Source organism: Phacochoerus africanus, chromosome 4, assembly GCF_016906955.1.
Source record: "Phacochoerus africanus isolate WHEZ1 chromosome 4, ROS_Pafr_v1, whole genome shotgun sequence".
NCBI classification, from domain to species: Eukaryota; Metazoa; Chordata; class Mammalia; order Artiodactyla; family Suidae; genus Phacochoerus; species Phacochoerus africanus.
The window spans coordinates 12,839,468-12,852,574 of record NC_062547.1 but is presented as its reverse complement, the minus strand read 5'-3'; the positions used below and the strand labels follow the sequence as shown (position 1 = coordinate 12,852,574).

The following is a 13,107-nucleotide window of genomic DNA, read 5'->3' as shown; positions in this document are numbered from 1 at the left end:
AGGATGGTAGGGGGATGGGGCAGTGGTGGGAATGAGGACCCAGGTGTCTGGCTGCCCCAGGCAGTCCTGTTTATCTACACCCTCAGTCTGTGATTGTGATCAGTGAAAGAGCAGAAGTTCAAAGAACAAAGAACAAAGTACAATGAGCAAGGAGGGAAAGAGACTGTTCAGGGGAAGGTGAAGTGGGTTTCAGGTAAGGAAATGCATCAGGTTGGTCTGGTCCACACCCATTCCAGTGCTGCTGAATCACATTATTTTTTCACTTGTCAGGTGTACCTTGGTTCAGTTTAGCATTAATTTTGCTGCCCAGCTGCTTCCAGAAACATTAAATGTTCTCTCTGTAGACCAGCACCGGAAGTCTGCTACTGCTCTCTTTAATTAATTAGCAAAAATACCTAGAAACATCACTTTGTCATGCTGGATTATAAGAAGGCTCTTTTCTGTATGCTTATTTCTTTCCGCTACACTCTAGCCTCATGGTTCCACTGGGGCTCGAACCCAGGACCTTCTGCGTGTAAAGCAGATGTGATAACCACTACACTATGGAACCACCTTCTGCCAGACTCTAAATGAACTCCTTGTTAATTCTTGAACACACCAAGCATGATCTCACCTCAGGACATTGGCACCTGCTGTTCCCACTGCTCAAATGCTTATTCCTCCAGGTATCTGTATAGCTTGCACCCTTGATTTTTTTCAAATCTTTACTCAGATATCATCTTCTGAAAAGGCCTTCCCTGATCACCCTATTTAAAACTGCCAGGAACTTTCCTAGCATCTTTTTCTGATGCTTTTTTTTTTTTTTTTTTTGCATAGCACTTATCACCTTCTCACATAATATATATTTTCCTTTGGTGTTTTACTTTCTCTCACCCCACAATTGTGCCAGTTCACAGAGGCAGAGTTCTCTGCTGCATCCTCAGTGCCTAAAACAGTTGCTGGCATCTAGGAAGTACTCAGCAAATATTTGTGGGCTAAATAACCAGTGGATGAGCACTTCTTTACTTTGGACATGTTTATTCTGTTTCCTGCCACCCAACAGAGGCTCTATGTCTGTGACATGAAAGGCCACAAAGTTTGTGTCTTCTAAAGATTCTATTTAGAACTATCCAGATAATTTCCTATTGGCTCCTCTGGCTTCATGACTCTTTGATTCCTTTTGTGAAGGTGCTGCCTGAGCTGGTTGCTCCTCGGACACCCTGTCAGCTCTCTCACTCTCTTTGTTTTTTTTCCTGCTCTTTAGGGCCGCTCCCACAGCATATGGAAATTCCCAGTCTAGGGGTCGAATCAGAGCTGCAGGTGATGGCCTACGCCAGAGCCACAGCAATGCCAGATCAGAGCTGGGTCTGTGACCTATACTATAGCTCACAGCAATGCTGGATCCTTAACCCACTGAGAGAGAGGCCAGGGGTGGAACCAGCATCCTCATGGATACTCGTTGGATTCTATTTGCTGAGCCACAATAGGAACTCCTCTCTCTCTTTAACTTTTTCATTTTTATTTATTTTATTTTATTTTTCTAAGTTTGATTTGGAGTTATCCTTGGTTTATGTCAGAAATTTGAAAACACAAGCAATATGCTTTCATAGATTGCAGCAAAGTAGAAATTCATCATCAAAGTTGAAATCATGCAAAAAGAGCTATTTTTTTTACTTTCATATTTAATAGGAAACAATAAAAAAAGATTTTTCTTTTTTTGTCATTTCCTGGGCCTCTCTCATGGCATACGGAGGTTCCCAGGCTAGGGGTTGAATTGGAGCTGTAGCTGCCGGCCTATGCCACGGCCACAGCAATGCAGGATCCTTAACCCACTGAGCAAGGCCAGGGATCAAACCTGCAACCTCATGGTTCCTAGTCAGATTTGTAAACCACTGAACCACAATGGGAACTCCCAAAAAAGACTTTGCTGATAGAGCATTTAAGTTTTTAAAGTATAGTTGATTTAAGATGTTGTGCCAATCTCTGCTATGCAGCAAAGTGACCCAGTCATACCTTTTGAAATACACTAACCACTTATTAATGTCTGTCCTGTGTCGTCGTCTCCCCCCCACCCCGCCCCCCGCCCCTGGCTACCTTAACTGTTTCCATAAGGCTGGTCCCATGCAAGCCTTGCTCACTGCTTCAGCTTCTGGTACTCTGCTGATACATCCTCCTTGGTAGACTGTAAGTATTTGTTGACTGGAGGGGCCAGGGATGGTTAGCAGTGCCAAGGAGAGATTAAAAGATGTTCCTTGACCTCAGGCACCTGAGTGTGTAATGCTTTAGGGAAATGCTTTAGGCCCTCTGCTCAAGGGCCTCAGTAAGTACATCTTTAGGGAAATTCCTTCATTTGAAGATTCAGCATCTACAAAATTTTGTACCTCCTTGGGTTCTAAGACTGAACATGGGGATTCTGCTGTTTATTCAGCACAGGAAAATTACAAAACACTAGCCATATTTCTCTATATTTAAAAATGTGTAAGTCTCTCAACTTTCAGGAAAGAGGCAAAGATGGAGAATCACCCCAAAGTCTACTTGGATTAACCAAATAATAACACCACCACCAATAATGATAATAATAATAAACAGTTACTAAATCTATTTATCCTAATGGATGAGATCTTATTAAAGGGAACAACCCTAGGGTTCTTAAATATTTTTGCTAGCATTTTATCAGTTCCCATGATTTATGTTTTAAGGTGGTCTCTATCTTTTAAAGACTTTGTTGGGTTTCTTATTACAAAAAAATACATTTTGGGAGTTCCTGTCATGGCTCAGCAGTTAACAAATCTGACTAGCGTCCATGAGGATGCAGGTTCAATCCCTGGTCTTGCTCAGTGGGTTGAGGATCTGGCATTGCTATGAACTGTGGTGTAGATCACAGAGGAGGCTCAAATTCTGTGTTGCTGTGGCTCTGGTGTAGGCTGTCAGCTACAGCTCTGATTCGACCCCTAGCCTGGGAACCTCCACAGGCTGCAACTGTGGCCCTAAAAAGCAAAAAACAAAACAAAACAAAACAAACAAAAAACAAAACCCCAAAACCCCAAAACACATTTTGATGTAATAAAATGAAAAGATATGTAAATATATAAAGTGAAAGAAGGACAGTGGCTTCCTCTTTTCATTCTGCCTCCCAATTTCATTGCTCAGAGGTAGCCTGCTATTTTTGCATGTATCTTTTTATGCTCATCAAACATATATTTTATTTTTAAACAAAAAATTGTATACTTTATATCATTCTGCAACTTGCTCTTTTGCTTTTTGTTCTGGATATCCTTGTAACTCTGTAACTGCACTATGTTTTCTTCTTATTCGAAGACTGCATAGAGTTCCATTGTATGAAGATAACCTTAACTACTTAGTCCCCTAATTTCTTCCAATGACCAACAATGTTGGAACAAATGTCTTGGAGCATGGGTAGTTATACACACACACTCAGCATTCTGATGATAAAAGGTTAGAAAGAGAATTGCTCGTGGGTTTGGCCCTGTGTCAGACAAGTTGGAGCCCCATATCCTGCAGTTTCTTCCCTTGCATAGTTTTGGCTTAGTGTGGACCACAGGATACACTTTACATGAGTTTGGTAGAAGGAAGTGAGTGAAGCCAGAGCCATAATCCTTTTAGGCTCTAGAGATGGTGCAGAGCACCAAGAGGTTGGGAAGAGAGAGACAGTAATAGCTCACACATCTTGTCACTTACCTGCTGGCTCACCTGCTTGCCAGGACCCATACCCAGACTACTGCCAGGTCTCCCCAAAGTGTCTTTAACACCTGAAGCAGGTGCAGTGTTTCCTTGGTGATGAAGGGCACCAGCTGCCCTGTAGTCCTTTACCCAAAGTTTATAAAAATATTCTCTCATATTTTTGTAAATAAAAAAATGAGTAATTTTTATTCATAAAGATTTTTTTTGACATGGTATGCCAATTGCCCAAATACTATTAATTGGTTTCTTTATGCATTAATTTGACACTTTAGCCTCATATCATAGTTTCATATTTACTTGAGTTTGTTTTCCGTACTTTTTTGTTTCACAGACATATTTTAAGCCTATGGTAACTCTAACTTAATATCTTTAATTTCTGAAGTTTGGAGTTTATTTTGGTATTAATAGGATAAAATATCTCATTCTTTTCAGAAATTTCTTTGCTTTTCTTATATATTTAAAGTTCTAAATAAGCTTCAAGATCAACTTGTCATATTTGATCCATTTATCAGTATTTAGTTCATAATAACTCATTGGCTTAAAGCAATAAGCTTTTATTATTGCATATGGTCTGTGGGTCAGCTAACTACTGTTTTTGACTTTAGCTGGGGAGGTTTATGCATCTGTTGACAACTCTGGATTGAGTTGTAGCTTGGTTAGTTTTTCCCATGTACTCGGGGGTTGACTGGCTATAGGGAGTCCTGGGTTGGGATGACTGGGCTTTCTTCCACATGGTGTCATATCCCATAGGCTAGCCCGAGCTGTTCACATGGAAATGGCAGGGTCCAAGAGTCAGAGCAGAGTGTGCAAGTTCTCTTGAAGCTGAGCCTCGGCACTCAAGAACGCCATCCCTTCACCTCTGTTCTGTTGGACTTCCATAAAACAGGCCAGTATTCAAAGAGTGGAGCAACAGATCTAATCTCTTGAAGGATGGAGTTGCAGTCACAAACTCATTGGATTGGACTTGCATTAAAACAATAGATTTAATTCTATGAGAGCTGACATTTTCACATTATTGAGACTTGCCATCTAACAATGTGGTATTTTTTTCCCATTTACCCATGTCTTCTGTATGCCCTTCTACAGATTTCTATAATTTTCTTCATGTAGGGTGGTGCACTTTTTTTATTAAGTTGGCTCTTAAATAGTAACCATTATTTTTGCTTTGGGGCATAAATTAAATTTCTCTTTCACTGCATTGACTAATCAGGTGTCATCCAATAGCAATTTGAGCAATGAATATGAGCCACAAATATAATTGAAAATTTTCTTATAGTCACATTAAAAAATAAATGAAGTTAATTTTTCATAATATATTTTAATGCAATATATCTAAGATATCATATTTTACATGTACTTTATAGGAATTATTAAGATATTGTATTTTTTTTCCATATTAAATCCTTAAAATCCACTATTTGTGTTTTAAGACATCTTAATTCTGACTAGCCACATATCAAAAGCTTAATAACCACGTGTGGCTAGCTGCTACCATGATGGACAGCTCAGCATTAATCAGTTACAGCTGTTCATTTTTAAAATGTTTTTCTTCCATGGACATTACACGAAAATCTTTTATTGGGTTGCGATAACTTTTCAATTGGTTCTCTGTTTTTTTACATTGGCAATAAATAATCCGTCAATTATAACACTTTTTCATTCCATTTACATTTTTAACAATTTATTGAACTTTTTAATCTTCAGCATTGGTTATGACCATCAGAAAAATGTTAAATAATTACTGGGAGGGACAGCTGTTTCACTCCGTATAGAATGTTAATGGAAATGCCTTTGATATTTCACCATTTCGTATGGTGTTCATACTGCTAATTTCTGGAATACATCCTCTCTTAGCAACATAAAGAAGTTTACTTTTATTCCTAACTTTCAAACTTATTATTTTTATTGTACCTATTTTTAAGTAAAGAATAAAATTTTTTTTTTTTGTCTTTTGTAGGGCTGTGCCTGTGGCATATGGAGGTTCCCAGGCTAGGGGTCTAATCAGAGCTGTAGCCGCTGGCCTATGCCACAGCCATAGCAATGCCAGATCTGAGTCACATCTGTGACCTACACCACAGCTCACGGCAATGCCACATCCTTAACCCACTGAGCAAGGCCAGGGATCGAACCTGCAACCTCATGGTTCCTAGTTGGATTTGTTTCCACTGCACCACGATGGGAACTCCTCACTGTTAATTTTTTTTTCAATTTTGAAAATTAATTTCTGTCAGTTGCATCATTTTCAAATATTTTCTCACATTCTGTAGGTTGTCTTTTTGCTTTGTTTATAGTTTCCTTTGCTGTGGAAAAGATTTTAGGTTTAATTAGGTCCAATTTGTTTATTTTTGTTTTTTATTTCCATTACTCTAGGAGACATATCCAAGAAAATATCACTGCAGTGTATGTTCAAAAGGTGTTCTGCCTATGTTTTCCTCTTAGAGTTTTATAATGTCCAGTCTTACATTTAGGTCTTTAATCAATTTTGAGTTTATTTTTGTGTATGTTGTTAGAAAGTGTTCTAACTTCATTCTTCCACACGTAGCTGTCCAGTTTTCCCACCAATGCTTATTGAAGGAATTGTTTTTCTCCATTGCATATTCTTGCCTCCTTTGTTGGAGTTTAGTTGACCATAGGTTCATGGATTTATTTATGAGTTTTCTATCTTGTTCCATTGATTTAGATTTCTGTTTTTGTGCTGGCATCATACTGTTTTGATGACTGTAACTTTGTAGTGCAGTCTGAAGCCTGGAAGCCTGATTCCTCCAGTTCCATTTTCTTTTTCAGTATTGCTTTGTCTATTTGGGGTCTTTTGTGTTTGTACAAATTTTAAAATATTTTGTTTTAGTTCTGTGAAGACTGTCATTGGTAACTTGCTAGGGATTACATTGAATCTTTAGATTGCCTTAGGTGGTATAGTTGTTCTGACAATATTGAATCTTTCATTCCAAGAGCATGGTATTTCTTTTCATTTGTGTATGTAATCTTTGATTTCTTTCACCTGTGTCTTATAGTTTTTGGAGTGTAGGTCTTTTGCCTCATTAGGTAGGTTTATTCCTAGGTATTTTATTTTTTCTGATGTGATGGTAAGTGGTAATTTCTCTTTGTGTTGTTAGTATATATAAATAAAACAGATTTAGGTACATTAGCTCTATATCCAAAGACCTCCAAACAACCTAATCCAAAATGGGCAGAAGACCTAAATAGACACTTCCCTAAAGATGTACAGATAGCCAACAGACATGTGAAAAAATGCTCAACGTTGCCAATGAATAGAAAAATGCAAATCAAATGAAGTATCACTTCACACCAGTGAGAAGGGCCATCATCAAAAAGTCTGGAAATAATAAATGCTGGAGGAGGTGTGGAGAAAAAGGAACCCTGCAGTGCTATTGGTGGGAATGTAAACTGGTATAGCTACTATGGAGAAGAGTGTGGAGGTTCCTTAAAAAACTAAAAATAGAGCTACTATATGATCCAGCAATCCCACTCCTGAGCATATATCCAGAGAAAACAATAGTTTGAAAAGATACATGCACCTCAGTGTTCATTGCAGCACTATTTACAATAGCCAAGACGTGGAAGTAACCTAAATGTCAATGGGCAGATGAATATGTAAAGAAGAGGTGGTAGGTATATATATATATTGTACACACACAATAGGATATTAGTAAGCCATAAAAAAGAATAAAATTATGCCATTTGCAGTAATATGGATGCACTTAGATAATATTATACTAAGTGAAGTAAGCCAGACAAAGGCAAATATGTGATACTACTTATATGCAGAATCTTAAAAAAAAGATACAAATGAACTTATTTACAAAATAGAAATAGACCCACAGACATAGAGAACAAACAGAATACCAAAGGGGAAAGGGGAGCAGGGATAAATCAGGGGTTTGGAATTAACATATATACACTACTACATGTAAAATAAATAATCAACAAGGACCTACTGTATATCATAGGGCACTATACTCAATATTTTGTAATAACCTATAAGGGGAAAGAATCTATCTTCTTTTTCAGATTCTTTCCCCTTGTAGGTTATGTATATGCACACCTATACATATACATATATATGAATCACTTTGCTGGAGATCAATTATATTTCAATAAGAAAACAATAAAGAAATAAAGAAAATGGGAAAAAAACCCAAATTTTTGTAACTGAATAAGTAAGTGGGGTTTTTGTATAAATCTATTTTGGTGGATGTATATGTGGTACCTGATTCTGGTTTTGATATTGGTGCTGTTATATCTATTGTGTACTCAGAGTGTTTAAATATCACAGGAATTACCTGTTCCTTGCAAGTTCCAAAGAATATTAGCATACAAATCAGAATATTCTGATGCCTTTGATGGGGGTAAGGCTTAGGCTACTTTTTAACTCTGATGGTGTTTTTAGTTTTCGATTTATTTTGTATTAGCTTAATAGTGTATATTTTCCTAAGAAATAAAGCACAATGTTTAGATTTCAAATTTAATGTTATAAAATTATATAGGATATTCTCATAAGTTTTATCATGCAGTATTTTAATCATCCAGTAAAACGTAGAGAATATTCTGCTGAATACTCACCCAACATCTAGGTTGGCCAGATCTTAACATTTTACTATATTTGTTTTAATATTTTAAAAAATAAGACAGTAATGATAGTCTTGAAACCTTTATGTGCCAATCTCCGATCTCATTTCCTTCCCTTCCAGAGGTAATCACTATCTTGCCTTTGTTGATATTCCCACATGTGCTTTTCTATTTTTACTACGTATTTATGTCTCTGTAATAATCCACAGTTTATTTTTATTTATTTTCAAACTTCACATCTATGGTAACATAATGTTCATAATGTTCAAATCTCTAGCAATTTGTTCAATAGTTTTGAGATTTATCCATATTGATATACATAACTCCGATCATATTTAATTTTTTGTTGCTCTGATATGTAAGGACTGTTCTTTCTTATAATTTAAATTACCTCTACAAACAATGTTTTTCTCATTTCTCAGTCCTAAGGGCATTTGTTTTGTTTTCTTTCTCTTTTTCACCCAAAGGACTGATGATATGTATGTATTGTATCCAATTGATCATTTTATCTTTTTTTTTTTTTGCCTTTTCTAGGGCTGCTGCCGCGACATATGAAGGTTCCCAGGCTAGGGGTCGAATAGGAGTTGTAGCCGCTGGCCTACACCACAGCCACAGCAACGAGGGATCTGAGCCGCGTCTGCAACCTACACCACAGCTCACGGCAATGCGGGATTCCTAACCCACTGAGCGAGGCCAGGGATCAAACCCTCAACCTCACGGTTCCTAGTTGGATTCGTTAACCACTGCGCTACAACGGGAACTCCGAATTGATCATTTTAAAGAACCAGCTTCTGGCTCTATTTATCAGGTCCATTAAGAAACTTCTCTCACATATTGTTACTTTCTACTTAAACTATTTATTTTTTTAACTTTCTTCTAGATTCTTTTGGTTGTGTGTGTGTATGTGTGTGTGCTGGTATTTGGATGCAACATGCTTCATTTATTTTAGTTGTCCGCATTGTTTAATAATAAATATTATTTTCCCCCTTTACCATTGTTGCTGCGATCATGGGTTTTAATATATATGGTTATCAATGTCAGTTATTTCTAAACATTTTTAGGTTTCAAGATGAGTTCTACTTTATCTCGAATATAACTAAATGGCTATTTCAACATGTCAAAGTGGTTGATACTCTTTTTGACTAGACTTTTGTTAATTTCTGTGGTCCTTACATTGTGGTCTGGGAATGTGTCTTGTATGGTTAATTCATATTTAAATGATAGTTTAGTTGGGAATTACATTCCAGATTCAAATTAGTTTCTCTAATCTTTGTAGATGTTTTTCTTTCCTTTGGCTTCTGGTAATCAGTAGAATAGATGCAAAATCTGAAGACAGTCTACTTTCCAGGGGTTTTATGTATTATCCTTGGTCCCATATAGAGCACTATTTTTTTTCTTCTCAAATTACATATAATATATTCACTCTATACTTGAGTCCAAGAGTGTGTCTTATTTTCAATATTGGTGTCAAGATCTTGATGAGCTCTTTAGATCTGAAAGCTTAAGATATTTTTTAATCTCCAGGAAACTTCCTTGTGTTACTTATTTAATTTTATTATCCTCTTTATTGAACTTTGATCTTTTATTAAACAGATATTTATCTTTTGTGTCTCTTAACTTTTGTTCATGATTCTTTTCCCTAATGCTGGCATTTCTCATAGTTTTGTAATTTACAGTCTTAATACTGGTGTGCAACAAAAAGAACTTCTTAATATTTCATTTTAACTGAACGCAATCTTTTTTTTTTTCACTGAAGCCAGAAAAAATGGATTCTTTCCAATCCAAGACACTTTCAGTAGTAAATATCGTCCATTCAGAATTTAAACTCAGTTCAAAATTCTCTCTCCTCTTTATTCCTTTCCTCTCCACTGGCAGAGAACCAAGTTCCCATGAGTTTTATGTATCATCCTGGCCTGTGGGTAGGACATTTAGTACAACTAATTCCCTCTGATTTTGCTCTCCTCTGTGCAGAGGTAATTGGTCCTTATCGTCATGTACTGCTGACCACGGCCAAGCCTTGGCTTCTCTCTTAAGAGACATATTCTCTGCATTCTCTTTGTATGTTTCTAAATCTCCTTTGGTTTTCTAATATTTGTTGCATAATTGATGACTATCTCATCAATTTTTGTGTACCGTGGTGTCAGGATTTTATGAAGTCTCTCTTGGCCCCTCTGCTTCCATCAACCATTGTTGGTATGCTGCTCTGCTGCCATGTTAGATACAGAAAATATTTGAATGCTTGCCATTACTCTAGGAAGTGAGGCACAGGTATCTTCCAGATTTTTCTATAAAACAAAGTAGATGCTTTTATCACTTATACTGACCCCCTCTGAGACTCATCTAGGGTGGAGGATATTGGGGCACTGGGTCCTTCTTAGGGTGCTGACAATGTCTGTAACCTAATCAGGATATTCTCTGATTTTATCCACCCTTGCCTAAAGATAATATGTTTCTTTTGCTTTATCTAAGGGTATCGATAGTAATGCTATCACTAGAAATGCCTGGAGACTGGTGAATTTTCTACTGACATTTCCCCCTTGCAAATGGATGTTACAACTGGATAAACCCTCGCAGTTCTTATGATTACAAGATACCGTTTAGCAATAACCATTAGGAAACTTTGAAGACAAGAAAAAATTATTACTCATAAGCCCTGGAGTGTGTAAGGCAGGCCAGGAGGCACACTCGAAATCTTCAATCAAGAGAGAGAGGGTAAGGTATAGGCTTGGAAATCTGCTTTTATTGAGGTTGGGGGTGTGAGTCTAGGGTTTCCCTGGATCACTCTTTATTAGAAAATTTAAAATGTAATCAATTATGATGGAACACGTAGTATGAGAAAAAAGAATGTATACATGTATGTGTAACTGGGTCACCATGCTGTGCAGTATAAAACAATATATATAAAGAAAAAAAATGTAATCATGGGAATTTAAAGCACTGGAAGAGAGAAAAAAGAAAGGAAAAAGTTGCCCAAATAGTTACATCAACCACTATCTCTAAGATTGTGGGGAGCATGTGTTTATTCAAAATAACCTTCATAGCAGAGTTAAAGCAGATGCATCTTTGAAGTGGGTGCCTCAGCAATCAAAGCTTAAAATCAGACACTTCCATCACAAAAAGAAAAGCCAAATGTCAGGGCTTACATTAAAATCTTTTTTTTTTAAATTTCTTTTAAGTAAGAAAAAGACTCTTTATTATAATGTGAATTTTAGGCTCTTGGTAAAACTCTCTTCTTCCTGTCTTCCAGAATTGCTCTTTATATTAAACAATCTATCTTGGGGAATTCCAAAGAAACTCTTTACTTTTAAGTGTTTCTTGCAATTAAAAGCTTAATGTCAAGACTATTTTTCTTTAATGCATTAGAAAAATCTATTTAGACATTCAATTTGTTCTTTTAGTTCAGGATGTATCAGGCCCACTCCTGAAGATAAAGTACTTGACAAATAATCTCTGCTGCCTGAATCATGGAGGTAAAACAGGTCTGTAAGGAACACAGTGTATTGGGTTGTGGTGCTGACCTTAAATAAATAGATTGTTGAATATTTCTCCAGCCAAGTTGGGTTTATTGTAGGGATAAACAGAGAATTGAAATTGAGAGTCTGCAACCATGGTGAGCCACATGCAAGTTCCCACATGGCAAGGAGAATGTATGTATAAAGAGGAGGAAGAAGTTTGGAGGGTTATAGTAAGTAGCCTATGGCTTTTCATTGGCTGAGGGTGTTCCTGCCAAGAAAGAATATTCTGTTGGGCTCTGATCTTGTTGCAAGGTGTCAGTGCTCCTCTTTCTAGTCTCACAACTCTATTTAATTGAGGTTTCTGTTTATAATTTTTTTTTTTTTACATTTCCCCCTTTTGATCAAGATCTTTCTCTGAAAACGTCACTGATTAAGAATCAGGTTTTCTAGTTTCAGAGGCTTCCCTCTACCCTCAATGCCAGGAAAGTATCTCACATTAGAGGGAAACATGCACAGGTTGGAAATCTTCTAAGTTCACATTTGAGGAACAAGAAGAGGTAGGAGGAGGTGGATGTTACCAACATCATTTACATGAGATATAATCTGAAGCATTATGTCATCATCAAAGGTTTGGTGACAAACTTCCAACAGGCCTGGTCTGGATATTACAAGAGAGCTGTCTTATCAGAGGTTGTCTGCTTCAATTCCAGAAAGTCATTACTCTTAGGTCACCAGATGATGTGCAGATCCGGTCAGCGTTTGGTGCTTTCTTTAAGTATGTCATATGAATCCAAGAGTCTATTTCTTGGAGTTTGGTGACACAAGAGTTGGTTAGTAATACCTGATAGGGGCCTTTCCAATGTGGCTGAAGAGAATTCTTCTGGAGGTGTCTTTTCCAGTAGATAAAATCTCTAGGTTGCAAGGTATAATGCTTAAAATCTTTATCTCCCAAGGTCACACTGTGAAAAACTGCTATATCAAAACACGGTTACCTTTTTTTTTTGTCTTTTTGCCTTTTCTAGGGCCACTTCCAGCAGCATATGGAGGTTCCCAGGCTAGGGGTCGAATCGGAGCTGTAGCCTCCGGCCTACATCAGAGCCATAGCCACTCGGGATCTGAGCTGAGTCTGCAACCTACACCACAGCTCATGGCAACGAGGGGTCCTTAACCCACTGAGTGAGGCCAGGGATCGAACCCAAAACCTCATGGTTCCTAGTCGGATTCGTTAACCACTGCGCCACGACGGGAACTCCAAAACATGGTTACTTTTAGTGGAAGCAATTAGTAATATTAGAGTAGCTCTCCTTTTATCATCTGTTTGTCAAAAGAATCAGTAGTCAAGTAAATTGGGCATCTTGAGACTATCTCAAAGGGTGAGAGTTTA

General features: G+C 37.3%; 1 non-coding gene across 1 annotated transcript; it reads right to left on the bottom strand.

Annotated features, from left to right (window-relative positions):
• Positions 1 to 477: 477 nt before the first annotated feature.
• TRNAV-UAC (transfer RNA valine (anticodon UAC)) lies at positions 478 to 550 on the bottom strand. Its single transcript has one exon. It is a non-coding gene; the product is annotated as a tRNA-Val (tRNA).
• Positions 551 to 13,107: the final 12,557 nt, after the last annotated feature.